The sequence below is a fragment of the Salvelinus sp. IW2-2015 genome, unplaced genomic scaffold (genome assembly GCF_002910315.2).
Source record: "Salvelinus sp. IW2-2015 unplaced genomic scaffold, ASM291031v2 Un_scaffold3517, whole genome shotgun sequence".
Taxonomy (NCBI): Eukaryota; Metazoa; Chordata; class Actinopteri; order Salmoniformes; family Salmonidae; genus Salvelinus; species Salvelinus sp. IW2-2015.
Window position 1 is genome coordinate 8,967 of NW_019944797.1, and position 20,208 is coordinate 29,174.

At 42.3% G+C, this 20,208-nt stretch overlaps 1 pseudogene; it reads left to right on the forward strand.

Annotated features, from left to right (window-relative positions):
* The window catches only part of LOC112076014 (low-density lipoprotein receptor-like), a 12,883-nt pseudogene extending 6,202 nt beyond the window's left edge, over positions 1–6,681 (forward strand).
* The last annotated feature ends 13,527 nt before the right edge of the window (positions 6,682–20,208 follow it).

A 20,208-nucleotide genomic window follows, 5' to 3' on the forward strand; every position in this document is an offset into this window, starting at 1 on the left:
CACACACACACACACACACACACACACACACACACACACACACACTCTCCCTATAGCTGTACTATATGTCTAATAATATTCTCTTCTTTCTTATTCTCCCCCCAGTGGATGTGTGTGAGGGCCCGAATAACTTCAGGTGTAAGAGTGGGGAGTGCGTCACCGTGGACAAGGTGTGCAACGGGCAGAAAGACTGCCGAGACATGTCCGACGAACCTATCAGGGAGTGTGGTGAGTTGGAACCGTAGACATATTCTGCGTCCCAAATGGCACCCTAATCCCTGTTTCGGCCACTACTTTTGACCCTGGGCCCATAGGGAACTCCCTTTACACCCACATACCATTCAGTGGAAAACAGAGGAYAGAGACCACATCCCAGCTAGGAAAATATGATGGAGACAGCTAGCCAAGTGGTTCAGGCCAGTCTGGTCTGGCCAAACTAGTTAGTGGTTGTAAAGAGTGAGGTGACTGGTTTAGTCTTGCCTAAGGAAAAAGGCTGTCATCATGGACATTGAGGATGATGGTTGTTTCTTATAGATTTCTAGWTAGATATATTTCTTRTAACTGATTTCCGGTCTGATTCTGCAGGCAACAACGAGTGTTTGACCAATAACGGCGGTTGCTCTCACARCTGTACCGACCTGAAGATTGGCTTCAATTGCTCCTGTCCTGCTGGGTACAGTCTGGGGAAGGACAACAGGAAATGTGAAGGTGTGCGGAAATAAACATTTATATGACACTTTTCTAAGACTCTGAACTCAGCACAGAAGATTGTAATGACTGAGCTCTAAGTCACTATAGTGACAAGTSCRGSYWWKMWWRSRYGSACATTGGATTTGGATCYAATCATACTATGAATTGCCACAACTGACCCRTGACCCTATSTTCTGACCTCTAACCCTGTTTTCCTCCTCCTGTAGACATTGATGAGTGTGCTGACCCAGACACCTGTACCCAGATCTGTGTGAACATCCTGGGAAGTTACAAGTGTGATTGTGAGGAGGGCTACGAACTGGACCCCAAGACCAAGACCTGCAAGGCTCCCACAGGTACGTTGGGAGATGGAGGGAAACACTAGCTAAGCTACATTCCGACAGCCACCCCAGCATACCACTTAGAATGGATGCTTGATGATTCTTGCTAGTGTGGATATATGAACAGAGCCTTGGGAGGAATTCTGTGTAGTCTGAACAAATCAAAGCAAAGAAGAGGTTTAGGTAGTTTCTCTGAGGCCTCATTATTAAACGACAACTTTCTAAATGTGATGTAAAATATTTAAGTAAAGTGGCAGATTGAGGTCGAAATCTAAACTTTCTAAATATAATGGTATGTCTTCCAGGTACTGTCCCTACCTGTTGTTCACCAACCGCCACGAGGTGAGGAAGATGACTGGTGAACCGTAGGAGTACGTCCTCTCATCCCAGACTGAAGAACGTTGTGGGCCTGGAACATGGACATGCGGGACACAAGATCTTCTGGCTGACCTGTACCAGGAAGATCTACAGGTGAGGGACTACTGGGGGAAGGGGAGTGTGTGTGTTTGTGTGTATATATATATATCTGCAAACAGACAATATACAGTATTTGTTCGTTAACAAACATCTATTTTGTCCCGCCCTCCCCACGCCCGACATGAACTTGGCAGGGGACTCCTCCCACCACAACGTGGTGATTGACAGCCAGATGAGGAGGCGCGGAGTGTCTGGCCGTCGACTGGATTCACGGTCACATCTATTGGACGGACAGCGTGCTCCAGACCATCTCCGTGGCAACCACGGACGGAACACGGCGAAAGACACTGATCAGCGAAGGACTGGGAGAAACCAAGAAGCATCGTGGTGGACCCAGCCAATAAGTAAGAAACTTTGTTTTGATTGATTTTATTAACCTTGTTTGGGTCATAGGCTATTGATCTGATTCATTAGTATCATGCTAATAGGGCGTTGACTGCCATGAAAACCAAATAGATAAATCTTCGACAGGATGCTTTTGTTGTCGAACATATTGGATAATTGAAATGAGTGAGGATCTTTTCGCAACAAGAAACATGGCAGAAGCTCAACGTGTCAGTGTGTGGTGGTGATTTTCTCTAAAGACCTCCAGACGTTGTGCTGAAGTGTGTTCGAGGTAGGAGTTTTACTGACGGTACTGTCTGTTTTCCAGCTTCATGTACTGGACTGACTGGGGCAACGAGGCCAAGATCGAAAAGAGTGGGCTGAACGGTGCCGACCGCGTCGCCTTGGTAACGGACAACATCATGTGGCCCAACGGCATCACGCTTGGTAAGAAGAGTCCACTGATTGGACACTGCAATATAGTGATGTGTGATTGACAACATTGGTGTTTGCTGTCTACATGATTCTTATACTCGTATACAGAACAGTTGAGATTTTGTGTTGTGTTATGTTTTGGAAGTTCTATCATACTGTAGGTGTAATTATTTAAATGCATTCAAATAATCTGCCTCGTTATCATGCGTGGAGGCATTGTTTATAAGTTAATGATTATACAGTTGTATTTCTCTAACGCTCTGTGCCTCTCGAACAGACATGGTTAACCAGCGTCTGTACTGGGTGGACTCTCTAATGCACACCCTCTCCAGCATCGGCGTAAACGGAGAAAGGACGACACACACTCATTACAACGAGGACAAGCTGGCTCACCCCTCTCTTGTCGCCGTTTCGAGGTAAATGGTGATAGAATGTTAAGGTCTCCCTAACTGGAGTTCCATCTGGAGTATAGTTATGGACAGGTCCTAGAGGAACTGTAGGACGGGAAAGGGAGACTTAACTGAACCAGTAGAGTCCAGTCCATGAGGGCAATGGTTACAATCCAACTTCAGAACTCCTCTAGGTCCCTGGGGTCGAGCACCATGGTCTTCCCCCTCTACCCTGGCTGTGGCCCCAGAACCACCCTCTAGTCCCTGGGTCGAGCACCATGGTCTCCCCCCCTCCCAAGCCCCAAACCAACCCTGGCTGGTGGTAGCTTTAATTAAAGGGGATTTCCAGGTTCAGAGTCTTATACACCAGCCTGGTTAATGAGTTCAGCCATGCAGCTAGCCAGCTTTAGCTGTATTACAGAAATCCATCCATGTAGCTGCTGAATGGAGACCAAACTGATCTTACAGTATCCAGGCATAGGAGGTTAATAAGCCCCATATCTGAAACTGTTGGTTTCCCCCATTTAAATTAGGACAGATACATGAAGTCTTTGTTTGTGGATGATTTGTAAGTACGCTATGTACTGACTATGATATGCACTGACTATGTACAGTTGGTTAACTTTGGTAAAAGTACTGTATGTACTAACTAATGGACTGTTGGTTAACTTTAAGTACTGTATGGACTGTTGGTTAACTTTGTAAGTACTGTTGTGTACTAACTATGGACAGTTGGTTAACTTTAAGTACTGTATGTACTGACTTGGACTGGTTGGTTAATTTAAGTACTGTTTAATGTATTTGACTATGGACAGTTGGTTAACTTTAAGTAACTGTATGACTGACTATGGACAGTTGGGTTAACTTTTGTAAGTACTGTATGTATGAATACTATGGACAGTTGTTTAACTTTAAGTACTGTATGTACTGACTATGTACAGTTGGTTTAACTTTTAAGTACTGTATGTATGTATGGACTATGGACAGTTGGTTAACTTGGTTACGTATGTATGTATGACTATGGATGTTGGTTAACTTTGTAAGTACTGTAAATGGACCTTGTTGGTTAACTTTGTAAGTACTGTATAGATGACTGACATGGTTGTAACTTTAAGTACTGTTTATGTACTTTAACTATGTACAGTTGTTTAACTTTAAAGTACTGTTAGGTACTGAACTATGAAACAGTTGGTTTAACTTGTAAAGTACTGTTAATGTATGTATTGACTATGGACAGTTGGTTAAACTTTGGTAAGTACTTGTATGTACTGAACTTATGGACTGTTGGTTTTACTTTGTAAGTTACGTATGTAGTATTGGACTTATGGGGTATGTTGTTAACTTTCGGTACAGGTACTGTATGTATGTATGAACTATGGACAGTTGGTTAACTTTTTAAGTACTGTATGATACTGACTTATGGACAGTTGGTTAACTTTGAGTACTGTATTATACTATGACAGTTGGTTAACTTTGTAAGTACTGTATGTACTGACTATGGACAGTGGTTAACTTTTAGTAAGTACTGTATGTATGTATTGACTTATTGGACTGTTGGTTAACTTTGGGTAACCTAGTTTTTTCTTCCTGTCTCTCTTTTTTCTGGTTTCTCTCATTTGTTTCACAGGAGAAAGTATTCTGGACCGACATGGCGGACAAGAGCGGTCATGAGCGCCAACCGCCTGACAGGAAATGACATCACTGTACTGGCGGAAGACCTGATGCAGCCAGAGGACATCATTGTATACCACAACCTCAAGCAGCCCATCGGTATGGCAAACGCACACTTTTTAAAAACACATAATACATCTCATATGAATAACTGTAATTAACTTTAAAAGCTGAATCAGGTGGTCTAACACTCACTCGCTCTCCCCCTTTCTCTCTCTCTCTTAATAGGAAGAAACTGGTGGCACGAGGAAAAACTTGTGGAAATGGAGGGTTGTGAGTTCCTATGTCTGCCTGCTCCCCAGATCAACCAACACTCCCCCAAATACACCTGTGCCTGTCCTGATCACATGACCCTKGGCCTGGACATGAGGAAGTGTGTGGCAGGTATGTGTTTTCCTCTGTCGAACCCTATGGAACTTTAGAGAAGAAGGGTGCAACTCTTGCACTGTAGACCCCTTTCCTGCAGTTAAATGATCAGATCGCCCACCTCATGGGTGGAATGTTATTCATATTTTCATTATTAATCATCATTAAAATCCGTTTAAGACCAAATATTTTGTAGTTAAAAGCTAGTTCAAAAGCCAATGGATGTCAAAGTGTTAGTGTTTATCCTCATACTCACTGTTCATGGTCATTGAACCTTTTCTCAAACTAACTGACACGTTCTTGTGTGTCTAAGCTTTAACCTTCGGTGACCTTTACCCCCGTCTCTTATCTCAACAGCTCCAACAACTACCGCTCCCCCCACCACTCCCAAAACTGCAGCCCCCATCCCTACCAGGGCCCCAACCAAACAGCCAGCTGGTCCCACTTCAACTACCGCTCCCCCCACCACTCCCAAAACTGCAGCCCCCATCCCTACCAGGGCCCCAACCAAACAGCCAGCTGGTCCCACTTCAACTACAACTACCTCCTCTGCCCGCCGGGCCCAGCCTCAGGACCCTGAAAGGTCCTCGACCACTCACAGTCCACAGGAAACTGCGGTCACAGGTCAAAGTGGCTATGTTGCCATGCCCAAAGTAGCTGAGGCATCACACCATACTGTGCTCTACATTGTCTTACCTATCAGTGAGTATTTTACCTTGTAGTATCAGCATAATGTCTAGTGCACTGATAAATACAGTAGTACTGTAGTAACCTACTCTCTGTTTATGTGTTGACTTACGTGTTGATATACACTGAGTGTACAAAACATTAGGAACACCTGCTCTTTCCATGAGACTGACCAGGTGAAAGCTATGATCCATTATTTATGTTACGTGTTAAATCCACTTCAATCAGTGTAGATGAAGGGGAGGAGACAAGCCTTGAGACATTTGAGATATGGATTGTGTACGTGTGCCATTCAGAGGGTGAATGGGCAAGACAAAAGATTTAAGTGCCTTTGAACGGGGTATGGTAGTAGGTGCCAGGTGCACCGGTTTGAGTGTGTCAAAACTGCAACGTGGCTGGGTTTTTGACTCTCAACCGTTTCCTGTGTGTATCAAGAATGGTCCACCACCCACAGGACATCCAGCCACTTGACACAACTGTGGGAAGCATTAGAGTCAACATGGGCCAGCATCTTGTGGAACGCTTTCGACACCTTGTAGGGTCATGCCCAACGAATTGAGGCTGTTCTGAGGGCAAAAGGGGGTGTAACTCAATATTAGGAAGGTGTTTCTAATGTTTTGTACACTCAGTAAAACACTTATCATTGTAAAGTTAAACTGGCTTTACCTACCATACTTTATCACAAACAACAATTACAACAACAAGAACTGCCCTTTGACCCCTATCTCCTCTCTCCAGTGATGATGTGCCTGGTGCTGTTTGGTGCAGTGTTGCTATGGAGACACTGGAGGCTGAAGACACCAACACCATCCACTTTGAAACCCCGTGTACGAAGAACCACAGGGACGAGTTGCACATCTGTAGAAACAAAGCCAGGACGGATACACCTACCCACGGGTACTGTCACTGTCACCTAGCAACCCCAAGCAACCCAGTCACTGTCATATTACTTATGTAGACTACACGTGTCACAGGGTTAGAGTTCATTCCATTTAATTCTCATACTGTGTTAAGATCAATTCCATTTCGATTAAGTAAAATAATGGGATGATTTGCCCATCGTTTTCCTATGTGGAGTTGCAATCCACTTAATTTCCTGAACTGAGTTTAAATGGAATTGACCCCAATCCTGCAGGTGTTCTGCAGTGGCTAACAGATAGCATGTGACCGTTGATTATGGATATAGCCTATGAAATACTGCATGTAGCGGTTTTCCAGTGTTGTGTGACTTTGTGTTTATCGTTATTTTCTGTCTCCCTTCACAGAGACAGATGGTGAGCCTGGAAGAAGACCTGGCATGACTAGTAGAAGAAGAAGAAGAAGTGGATATGAAGAATTGTATTTAAAGAGAGAGATTTTTGTTTGAAAAAGTGACAAACAAAAAACGAGGAAGGTCATTTTAACCCTAATGCTACTGAAACGTCCTTTCCAATCCTATGATGATGACCTCATCTCGATGACCTAAGTTCCTGGCTTCCTGTTCCGAAAATTCCGACCTCAACACTGTGCTGCCATCCAAGACGAAGAAGAAGGGTAACAATATAACTCAAAAGAAGAACAACTTGGTTGCCGTGGAAACCACCCCCCCAAAAAAGGAATGGAAGAAGAAGAAACATACAAACGGAATCAGACAAAAAATGACTTGGTAGCGTTGTGGTCTCGAACACAACCCTGAGGAGAAAAAAACATCTGGAAGCCATTTTGCCAAACATTGGAAGGACTTYAAAATGAAAGACACAGTAAATGCACAGTTGGACTGTAGTCGTCCGTTCTTTCATAATGTAAGAGCTCTTACCTAGGTGACCTSGTCCCAAATGTATGTATTTTCGGCTAACTCCTCGTCAGAGAGAAGAATAATTGTCTAYGCACATAATGTACAGATTTGCTACCAGGCTAGGTCCTGGACCTTGGCTCTTTGACACATGGAAGTTCAAAATGACAACCATCTAACACAGCTTCAACTTTGTTTGTTTTTGTTACATATCACTTAGCAGCTCTTTTGTAAATMAGTGTACATTTGGCTACTTACTGTAAAATAGGCAAACTTTTGTTCTAATGTTGCATAAGATTGTGCATAGCACTGTACAGAAGACGTCCTACACTTGCAACCCATTTMATTCTTGAGTTCAGTTTGATCCCACTTCCCTTGTCAGCCTGACAAAAGCACTAGAAAACACAATTAGCACGATATGAAGAATGTGTTAAAGATTGTGAGTTTAAAACAGGCTGCAGTCAAGAAGCTGTCTTGTCAAAAACTGTCAAAAACYGTACCTAGTTTGTATGTTTATGGTYTACTTAACAATGGACATTGAGACCTCTGGATGGCCTTACCATCTGACATTGACACATGCACGTGCCTAGTCACTTAGCACCAAACATCACCACATCTTAAAGTGGAGACTTTCCCAGGGGGGACATTGAACTATGGTGTGACACTACGCTAGAGCCTAAACGTGTGCCTGGTCCCATAATCAGAGCTGAACACGTGTGAGTTTTCGGCCCTCATAACAGAAGCTGAAAACGGTGTGAGTTGTCGGCACTATCTGAGCTGAAACTGTGAGCTTGTCGCGCATAGACTGAGCTGAAACGCTGGTGAGTTGTCGGCGCCAATCAGAGCTGAAACGGTGGAGTGTCGCCAACACTCTGACGCTGAACACGCTGTGACGTTTGGCCCTCAATCAGAGCTGAAACTTGTGAGTTGCTCGGCACTGCTCAGAGCTGACAACATGCGTTCACACACACTACTCAAACGCTGAAACATGTGAGCCTGTTCATTGTCTCTTTACATTATTATGTGCCGTTTGCACTCTCAATGCAAGCATTTCTTATCCACTCCAGCAATCGTGCTGTAATGTCTAGTGACGTCCACATCGTTCTTACGTATGTGATATCAGCTGTTATAGCAAGAACACCACAAATCGCCTTCTCCTCCTTTTCACTAAGTTCACACTATAGCCTACATGATGGTCTCTTGCCAGCTTTATGCCACGCGTGCAGCAGACATCCTGTCCTCTTGGTCCAAATCATGATCTTATAGCCCTGTCAATGTTGCCTTACACACAGTTTGTTGAGTTGAGTGTGTTGCCTTCTATCTCGTATAACATGCGCTTTAACACGCCTTCGTGATCTTTCGAAAATATATATTCCAATATATGTCATACAGCAAGTTTACACTCCCAAACTCATGAGCATTTGATTTTTTGCTGCGACAACTTTTAAGCATAGTGAATGCCTCATAGCTGAAGGCTCTGAATGCTACCTGAGCCAAGCCAGCTCGAACTAGTTGAAGCCAGCACAGCTGGAGTGCTGTGAAGCCACAAGTGGCAGCAGCGCTGATTGCTCGTCTGCAAGCGCAGCAGCCTGAATGCTAGTTGAGGCCAGCAGCTGAATGCTAGTTGAAGGCCAGCCGAGCTGACATGCTAGTTAAGGCCAGCAGCTGAATGCTAGTTGAAAGGCCAGCAACTGAATGCTAGTTGAAGGCCAGCAGCATGCTTTGAAGCTATTTGACGGCCAGTAGGAAGCACTGGTTTTTGTCTGTATGCTCTCATCGTTCTAAAGAGTTACGCCATGAAAAAAACACCCTCCGTTTGATTTTTTATTGAGGGGAAAGCTGACATGGTGAATGATGGTGAATGACATCCTGGTATGACATGACAATACTATTATTATTTTGAGAATATGTATATAGTTTCTATGTTTTCTAAATACTACATCCTCAGTTCGCTGTGTATCACCTGTTCATTTTGTACATTTTAAAACGTGAAAAATGTTGTACATATTACAGATTTGTTTTATTATTTATATATATATATATACATATAATATCTTGATTGGATGTTTTCTTTTCCCAAGCTCTTGTGTCTACTGTGAATGGTTACACAGTTGTTAATATTTTCCCATCATCATAACCAATCAACCAATGTTCATTATCCATTGAATCATTATCTTGTTGTGTGAATGGTTACAGTTGTTAATATTGTCCATCATCATACAACCACAACCATATTCTATTATCTTGATTCATTACCATTGAATCATTATCTTGGTTGTGTGAATGGTTACACAGTTGTTATATTGTCCCATCTCATAACCAACCAACCAACCAATGTTTATCTATGATTCATTATCCATTGAATCATTATCTTGTTGTGTGAATGACACTGCTGGGTCTGAACAACAGTGTAAATTCAGATCCATATATCTATGGTTCTGGTGAAGTTAATGTTTGTTCTGTTATAAGGTTATGTTTTCATTCAAAGCTGATGAAGATTTGACATTTATGACTAAATTGCCCCTGTTGTGCAGTGGTTATGGTGTGTAAAGCACAATGTTGTGTATCACCCTAAGATGTACGACGCACAGGACAGAGCACCAACTGCAGCTTGCCTGTTACATGCAAATTGTTCTTCTTGTTGATTCTTAATTTTCCTGTTCAGAGAATCCAATCTCATGACCATTGTTTTGTTTGTGTTTGTGATTATTTTGTTAAATAAAATAAAAATAATGATCAAGGTTTATCTGTCACGTCTCTTCATCCCACTGCACAGATAGTCTTCCTTGTATGGCTGTGTCATCGTTAGAACAAAAAAATACAGAACTTGTACTTAACGTTCTAGCCACTGAACATACTGTATTATCATCATTCCTGATAACGGTGGGAAGTTCAGTTTTACCGTTTTTTCGGGACGAAGGCCTAAGCTACAACTTATTTTTGTTCTCATCAGTTGTTAATGTTTCCTAAAGTAGTTTTTTATGCGCAGTATTGTATTCGTCTCTCACTGACATCTCCTTCCCGTCAGTGTGTGTGTTTATCAAAGCCTTTTACCACCAGTGTAAGTGCAGCTTTTGTTATCACGTGTCAAGGTGAAGATACAGCAAGTATAAAATAAATAGAGCCGGCACACTCAAACCCACCACGCACCTGTATTCATAAACAAACAATGTTTCATCAGGACCTGATGAAGATCCTTGCAGGAACTAAACGTTGTGGTTAGAGCTTTAGCCAGTAACCGAACGTTTCTGGATCGGATCCCCGAGCTAACGAGGTAAAAATCTGTCGTTCTGCCCCTGAACAAACAACTGAACGTTGTTCCCCGATTGGCCGTCATTGTAAATAAGAATTTGTTCTTAACTGACTTGCCTAGTTAAATAAAGGTTKATAAATAAATAGGTGYAGCTTCTGAGTGTGCCGGTTCTGTTTTCAGCCCTGCACCCAACCTATMTATTTATTAACATTTACTGAACTAGGAAAGTCCGTTAAGAAAAAAWTCTTACRGATGAAACATGTCAGTTTGATCACACTTGACTACTAATAAGGAATGCAATGTGCAGGCTGTGTGTTCTAAGCTAATTTAAACATGTTTTTATTCTCACTTAGAGAATATTCCACTTGGATTACCATTGTGGGAGTAATGCAGTGTTGAGAACAGCCTAGAACTTTGGTCTAACATTTCCTGCCCCAATATGTCAAGGTCACCCAATTCTATTCTATGATAATCCAGTCATTCCCTGTGAACAARMAAGTTGCTGACTTGTGACAAGGACGTTTACAATGAAGTCCTTGCGACCCAAATTCTCCTTTACAATMATCCAGTCATTTTCATTATACAATAGAGTTCRMATGTATTTGTAACAAGGAAARTAGCACATTTTGGAAAGTCATAAGGCCCTCAGAAAGAACCCTCCAGTCAAGAATGACTCAACTGTACTGTACGTGTAATATCATGGTCCTGAAAGCCTAAAACTGGATTGCTAGGGATAAACTCATATTATACTCWCTGCAGTATTACAGGGTATTTCAGTAACCTCACTGAAATGGGTTATTTAGGACAATTACAGTGTAGAGAGATTGATGAATGTGCACATTGTCGCGTTTCATGTTCTCTTTTAAAGTGGCTCATTGGGAACCACCCAAAGTGTACAGTTGGTCTTCACTTTAGAGCTGTTCAAAGGGAAACATCATGACTCTGCAATGATGGTTTGATTCAAGTTACAGTACATTGGTTTCCCTGAGTCATCACTTGTCTTTGCAATGGAAAATGTGATAGGTAAGGATGTATTCAAGGGTGTATAAACGGTGTGTATAAAGGTGTTTCTTTTAACGCAGGTTTTGTGAGGAATTGCCAGTAGACCTACAAATCTAAGTGTATTTCCATCCAGACTTCAGATAATAAAATGCATAATGTAATACAAAGTCAAATCAAATCAAATTTTATTTGTCACATACACATGGTTAGCAGATGTTAATGCAAGTGTAGCGAAATGCTTTTTTTCCCCACAACAAAGTTGTGGAGATCAGACAACCAAAAAACRTGGATTGATCTGGCTGTGAGACTACCCATACATTTCCCCCGAACATGGAATTACACACATGGGAGTTCTAGAATCTAACTGTAGAACTGTCTGTAGTGCAGATGGTCTCAAACTACAGACAACATCCTGTCATCATTTAACAGCATCCATAATTCATCCATAATGATGGATCTTCCCTCTATCCTCCCACTCTTCTCTCTCATACACAGAGACTCAAATCAGCACTCTACTTGCATATGGAACAGGGAGAGAGTTCCGGAACAGGGGAAATTAAGATGTGGAATCAACCACCAATAGTAAGTTGTGGGAAGAGACATACACTTATAGCACTCTATTGAAGTCAGAAGAGAACTCTGCAACATACAGTCTTGGTTCAAGATTGCTTTAACAGCTGGAGACTTTTGCTTGGAAACTAACCAGAGAGGGAGCTGGGATTGAACAAACAAAGATCACCACCACAGCGGTGTTATCCGTGTATACAGATTATTTATTTTTTCAAATAATTTCTTTTGTCTCTCTGTGTTTCATAAATTTTCCTCAATTCGCAAGAGGCTGAATGTATCTCACCGGAGAAGGCATCTGAGCAAGCAAAACAAGCGCCCCTCTGTCTCTGTATGTGTAGGCCATCTATCTGATGCTGTCTGGTCCAAAAGGGTATGACATTATTGTAGCATTAAATGCAAGGAACATCAGCATTTGGCCTCCCTTGACCCCAAAAAAGAGTCAAGGGAAGCCAGTTTGGATTTGGCATCACTCCTATCAAATTCTCGGGAGTATACGTCATTGACAGAAACACACTTGAATTGTTGCGTCTCTTGTGTTGTTTCCTCGTGGCTAGCTAGCTAGAATTGTCTGTTCCTAAATTAGCCATGGATGGAGATAGGGATACTTAATTCTCTGTACTGGCAAATTATTAAATTGCGATTCTGATCCACCATAAATTCATACATTGTGCCCCTGGCCTGAGAGGATGGAAGTTCAACATGTAGCTAGTAGGTTAATGTTAACTAGCTGGCCTGGCGCATCATTGCCCATGAAAGGAAGTTAGGCTAGCGAACAAGCATTTTAGCTAGGTAGGCTAGGACAACAAAATATATGTGTACTGTATTACAGAGTGATAGACCGTTTCGTCAACATGAAAGAGAGGAGGATAGCATTGGCGTTTGTCTACAAGTAGGGTGAGTCAAAAAAAAGTATACTTGCACGAACGAACCACACACACACACACACACACACACACACACACACACACACAGACACACACACACACAGACACAGCAGAAATCAGAACCATGGACAGCCACATCATATTACTGTAGCTTACATTGATTGGACTAAATGTTTTGATATTTTAGTTGTCACCTAAGCATAGGTGGGTTAGATGATGTTGAAATATTGAAGTTGAAATGGTGCTGGAATAGTGTAGCAGCACCTGTTTCTTAGCGACTTACGGTAAACTCTCCGTGGTTCAAATCAAAGTTGTGTTAGTGTTCCAAAATGTCGAACATGAACTTGCTTGAAAATTATTATTTATTATTTTTCTTCACATTTTCAAACAGTAATTTAATTTCCAACGGGCTATACATTTGGGTAAGGTTTTTGTCTCGCCTGAGTAGCCTCGTTTCACTGCCAAAAAACAATAAACCATCTAGTGTTCAGCAAAATAACAACACAATGTCAAATACAGTAGCCAGTCAAATAATTAGCATCCAGTCACATTAACGTACTCTCTATGCGGAAACCTTCACCTCTGCTGCAGACATTTAGAAACGAACGCACAATGAACAACATTACTTGAAAAATAAGCCACAGGAGTTTTTTTGAGATGAAATAAAGATGACTTTCACAGTAGTAAGACATTGTCACGACTTCCGCCGAAGTGGCCTCCCTGCCTGTTCGGGCGGTGCTCGGCGGCTGTCGTCACCGTCCTACTAGCCGCCACCGATCCCTTTTTCGTTTTCTGTTTGTTTGTCTTATTAGTTTCACCTGTGTTTCTGTTGTTTTCGTAAATGAGCTTCCCATATATTAGTAGGTAGACCCGCCCTTTTTTGTGCGGATTGTCTTATGTTACGGTGTGTGTGTTTGGGTTATCAGTTGTTCTCTGCGGCCTGGATGTTTGGGCTTTATCATTTTGTGCATTAGTAAAAGGAATATTTTTTCCAGTGGCTCTCTCTCTGCATCTGATTCCTTCACCCACCTAGTCCCGCGTGACAGACATGTAAAAACGCAAAATACTGTTAATAAGAAAGGGCTAGAAGCATCTTATATGTTGAGCTACCGAGTGGCTAGGACAGCAAGCCCCATACTATTGTGGAGGACCATTTTGTCTGCTGCCGTGGATATGGCTGGGACAATGCTGATGGAAAAGCCAAAAAAACTATACAGACAAGTCTTCATCAAACAACACTGTTTCACGACGCATCAGTACATGGCAGGAGATGTTTGAAACAATTACTGCTTCACATACAAGCCAGTTAATTCTATGCGTTACAGCTGGATGAGTCAACAGACGTGGCGGGCCTGGCACAGCTCTTGGTATATGTCCGTTTCGTTAGAGAGGAAGACATCCTCTTCTGCAAACCACTGGAAACCAGGACAACATGAGAGGATATAAAGTACTGGACAGCTTTGTGACATCAAATGGACTTTGGTGGTCAAGATGTGTTGGTATCTGTACTGGTGGTGCAAAGGCCATGACAGAGAGACATAGTGGAGTTGTAACGCGCGTCGAGCAGTTGCTCCCGATGCCACTTGTACACTGCAGCATCCACCGAGAGCTCTTGCTGCCAAGGGAATGCCTGATAGCTTGAAAGACGTTTTGGACATACAGTGAAAATGGTTAACTTTGTTAAAGCAAGGCCCCTGAACTCTCGTGTATTTTCTGCATTATGCAATGATATGGACAGCGACAATGTAACGCTTTTACAACATACAAGAAGTGTGTTGGTTATCAAGGGGCAATTATTGATACGTTTTTTGGAGATAAGCTTAAGGTTTCTTTATTGACCATCATTTTCACTTGTCTGACCGCTTGCAGATGACGAGTTTCTCACACGACTGGCCTATTGGGTGATGTTTTTTCTCGCCTGAATGACCTGAATCTAGGATTACAGGGACTCTCCGCAACTATATTCAATGTGCAGACAAAATTGAGGCTATGATTAGAAAGTTGGAGCTCTTCTTCTGTCTGCATTAACAAGGACAACACACAGGTCTTTCCATCATTGTATGATTTTTTGTGTGCAAATGAACTCAAGCTTACGGACAATGTCAAATGTGATATAGCGAAGCACCTGAGTGAGCTGGGTGTACAATTACGCAGGTACTTTCCCGAAAGCGGACGACAGAACAACTGGATTCCTTATCCCTTTCATGCCCTGCCTCCAGTCCACTTACCGATAACTGAACAAGAGAGCCTCATCGAAATTGCAACAAGCGGTTCTGTGAAAATTTTATTTAATCAGAAGCCACTGCTAGATTTCTGGATAGGGCTGCGCTCAGAGTTTCTTGCCTTGGAAAATCGCACTGTTTATGACACTGATGCCCTTTGCAACCACATACCTATGTGAGAGTGGATTCTCGGCCCTCACTAGTATGAAAACTAAATACAGGCACAGATTGTGTGTGGGATGATTTAAGACTGAGACTCTCTCCAATACGAACCAACATTGCAGAGTTATGTGCATCGTTTCAGGCACACCCTTCTCATTAACCTGCGAATTTATTCTGCCACAGTGGTCTTCTTATTGTCTCGGCCTTTAGGCCTATTATCATGGTCGCAAGGCATTTGAACTAACAGGTTATAGAGCAAACAACGCAATATCACAACACTTAGGGTGTGATATGGCTTTTTTTCTGGCTTCCCCAGTTATTTTGCCCGCAAACCGTTACTGCACACCACTCAGTGACAGTGCCATTGACAAGTGACAAGCAAAAGTCACACAATTAAGAGTACTTGACAAGAATGTTCCCTTTAGGGGCTGGTCATAGCTAGTGATATAAAAGAGTCCAGTTATACCAGTCCTTCAAATAGACACCACCGTCTATCAATCAACCCCCAACTCTAACACCCCAGGCCGAATGTGTCAAGAGTCTCAGAGTAGGAGTGGTGTTCTAGGATCAGGTCCCCTCTTGTCAATGAATCCTATTACATCTCTACAAGGCTAAACTCATCCTTGATCAGCTCTCCTGCTCTGAGACTCTTTGTGAATACTGGCACCGGTCCCCCCGTCCATCTTATTGATTCACAGCACTCCTGCTCTGAGACATTTGATACATTGTACATACAGCCCTTATCTCCATCCTAGACACAAGAGAGAATGCATCTGTGTACTGTAGATAAAGCCAAGGCTTGGATCCCACTACGGCAGTCAAAATGATGAGAGATTGTTTCATTTGACCCAATACTCTCTCTCACTCCCTAACACAATCTTGTCTGCATGGTACCTCCTAGTACTAACCCTGACTGATAGCAATGTTTCCTCTCACTATAGTCAAAAGATACGACACATGTATGTCAATATGATCCATTTTAAGTCATCAAGGTGTGGCTATTGTATCACATTTGACTATATACAGTGCCTTGCAAAAGTATTCAGACCCCTTGGATTTCTTCACACTTTGTGTTACAAAATGCGATTCAAATTAATTTAATTGTAATTTTTTTAATTAACAATCCACAACAAATGCTGTAATGCACAGGAGGTTGGTGGGATCTTAATTGGAGTTGATGGGCTTGTGTAATGGCTGGAGTTGAGCAGTTTCCTTCCTCTGTGGCAACTGAGTTCGGAAGGACGCCTGTATCTTTTAGTGACTGGGTGTATTGAACACCATCCAAAGTGTCATTAATAACTTAGCCAAGCTCAAGAGATATCAATGTCTGTTTGTTTTGTTTTACCCATCTACCAACAGGTGCCCTTCTTTTCGGGGATTAGAAAACCTCTAGTCTTTGTGGTTGAATCTGTGTTTGAAATTCACTGCTCGACTGAGGGACCTTAGAGATAATTGTATGTGTGGGGTACAGAGATGAGGTAGTCATTCAAAAATCATGTRCAACACTATTATTGCACAGTCCATGCAACTTATTATGTGACATAAAAAGCWAATGTTTACTCCTAAAGTTATTTAGGCTTGCTAAAACAAAGGGGTTGAATACTTTAATGACTCAAGACATTTCAGCTTTTCATTATTTATTCATTTGTCAKATTTTTTAAAAAGAAAACAATTCCACATTTAAAATATGTGGTGTTGCGTGTAGGCCAGTGACACAAAAATCACTATTTAATCAATTTTAAATTCAGGCTGTAACACAACAAAATGTGGTAAAAGTCAAGGGCTGTGAATACTTTTTGAAGGCACTCTATCTACCTAAATTACTTTGTACCCCTAGACATGGACTCTGTACTTACTGGTACCCCGTGTATATAGACAAGTCATCGTTACTCATTGTGTATTTATTCCTTGTGTTATTATTTGTCTATTATTTCTCTCTCTGCATTTTTGGGAAGGGCTCGTGAGTACGCATTTCACCGTTAGTCTACACCTGTTGTTTACAAAGTTTACATTTGATTTGAATGGTATTTAGCTTACTTATATAAAGTATATATAGGTGAGCTATGCAAGAAGTGAATGAGTAGATTAGTCTATGAGCTGTGATGTCGTTATCCACTCCTCAAGGACAGACCTGTTCTCTATCAATGAATAACATCTGACAGGAACTAGCAACCACATTCCTTAGTAGGAGTGGTCTACACGTGGAGTCTACCTAGACAGCCAGGAACATCCGATGGATAGAGAATACACAGGATCACCTTGTCATCCTCGTGATATTTCTGTCAGGTTTTTGAGCGGTACCTATGCATGTGCAAAAAGTTTGCCAACATTTATAATAATGTATGCCATTTAGCAGACACCTTTACTTAAAGTGGCTTATAACAACTGATTGCATACATTTTTGTACTGGTGGCCCCAGGAGGCCCCGGGAGGCCCCAGCGGGACATTCAGTACAGTTTTACTGTAGATCAACAGTCTTCTGATAAATCTTTCAATTAAAGATATAACTGCAATACAAAGCTGGTGGTGCAATTCTGGGCTTGTTTTTTTGGCCTAACCTTCACTCCCCTTCGTTAGATGCAGTATGTTGTACTGAAGCTAAGCTATAATAGTGTTATGATGGGTAAAGTGACACCTGCAGGTAAAACATGTGAAAGTGCAGAGCAATGGAAATTATACAGGGTCTGTATCCACATACACTCCATCAGCATCTCTGTTGACAGATGCACAAAGCTTTCCCTTTATAGCCATTCAAACTAGTCTAGATCCACAGTGTGCTAGACCCCTATGGCTTTAAGATACACACTGAAACACAGGTGACAAACAATGTTTGTCCCCAGGGGATAGGCTCATAGACACGATCTCCTGTATCGTCACCTCACCTGACTATTTACATATTGCCATTCCGCCGTCTCCCATTGGCCAGCGATGTCACAAAGGGGCGGGGTCAGAACATCACACCACTGTGACAGTCTACGAGGGGGAGTGTCTTGTGACATGCGGACAGGAAGTTACTTCAGGAACAGGAACAACAGGTCACTAGCCAGTTTACTAAACAGAACAGAGTGGTACTGGCTGTACTGGTCTGGTGATAAGCAATAACAATACTCTCTGTCTCAGAGACCCAAAGACTCCAGCCACTACCCAGAGCAATGTTTCCTCTCCGGCTGCAGGGGAGGATACACTTTGACACACACTGCTGCACTCAATCAAACACACCCAAACACATGTAGGCCAACTAGTCATAGGCCAACTAGTCGTAGGCCAACTAGTTACTAGTAGTTCTACCATCGATATGTTCAGTGGTGGCTCTACACTGTTGAAAATTGGTAGGAGTGAGAGTAAGACTGGTCAAGAGCATCACCACTTAACTGGTCCATTACATTTCTCCATATGCCCCGGTCAGGCCTGTACATACCATGGTGAAGTCTGAGGGTTAAATGAACTGAGCTTGTGATGGTTTGARCCATCATGTGAAGGGGAGATGATTTGACRGGTACAGGTGTTCTTAACTAGGTCATGACAATAGCAGCTGCGTCAYTGTGTCGTCTGTTGTGTATGTCTACCTCTTTATGGTACTCAGCAGTGCACTGAATGAACAATAGAATGTACAGTCATATCGACCCACTAGATGGCCAAGCTGCAAAGTCGTAAAAATYTATGGATTTGTTTTTGCTTTTTTATCTTAATTTAAGGTAAGGGTTAGGCATAAGGTTAGCAGTGTGGTTAAGGTTAGGTTWKAAATCAGATTTAAAATCAGTCGTTYYAGGGCAATTTGGGTCACGGTCAATTTTCTCATTTGGGTCTTGAGCTGATAAAGTTTAAGAACCCCTGGGATAGATAGTAGCAAGAAGCTACTGTTGAACAGTTTAACTTGTTGACCTACTACAGTAGTAAAACCTAGAGAGGGAGAGGAAAACTCATTTGTTTCCTTTGGAGTCTGTCTGACCTACAAGTCATTTGTTTCCCTTGGAGTCTGTCTGACCTACAATCATGTGTTTCCCTTGGAGTCTGTCTGACCTAAGTCATTTGTTGTCTGACCTACAAGTCATTTGTTTCCTTTGGAGTCTGTCTGATCTACAAGTCATGTGTTTCCCTTGGAGTCTGTCTGACCTAAAGCCATTTGTTTCTCTTTGGAGTCTGTCTGACCTACAAGTCATGTGTTTCCCTTGGAGTCTGTCTGACCTACAAGTCATGTGTTTCCCTTGAGTCTGTCTGACCTACAAGTCATTTGTTTCCCTTGGAGTCTGTCTGACCTACAAGCCATTTGTTTCCTTTGGAGTCTGTCTGACCTACAAGTCATGTGTTTCCCTTGGAGTCTGTCTGACCTACAAGTCATGTGTTTCCCTTGGAGTCTGTCTGCCTACAAGTCATGTGTTTCCCTTGGAGTCTGTCTGACCTACAAGTCATTTGTTTCCCTTGGAGTCTGTCTGACCTACAAGTCATTTGTTTCCTTTGGAGTCTGTCTGACTACAAGTCATGTGTTTCCCTTGGAGTCTGTCTGACTCAAGCCATTTGTTTCCTTGAGTCTGTTGACCTACAAGTCATGTGTTTCCCTTGGAGTCTGTCTGACTACAAGTCATGTGTTTTCCCTTGGAGTCTGTCTGACCTACAAGTCATTTGTTTCCCTTGGAGTCTGTCTGACCTCAAGCATTTGTTTCCTTTGGAGTCTGTCTGACCTACAAGTCATGTGTTTCCCTTGGAGTCTGTCTGACCTACAAGTCATTTGTTTCCCTTGGAGTCTGTCTGACCTACAAGTCATTGTTTTCCCTTGGAGTCTGTCTGACTACAAGTCATTTGTTTCCCTTGGAGTCTGTCTGACCTACAAGTATTTGTTTCCCTTGGAGTCTGTCTGACCTACAAGTCATGTGTTTCCCTTGGAGTCTGTCTGACCTACAAGTCATGTGTTTCCCTTGGAGTCTGTCTGACCTACAAGTCATGTGTTTCCCTTGGAGTCTGTCTGA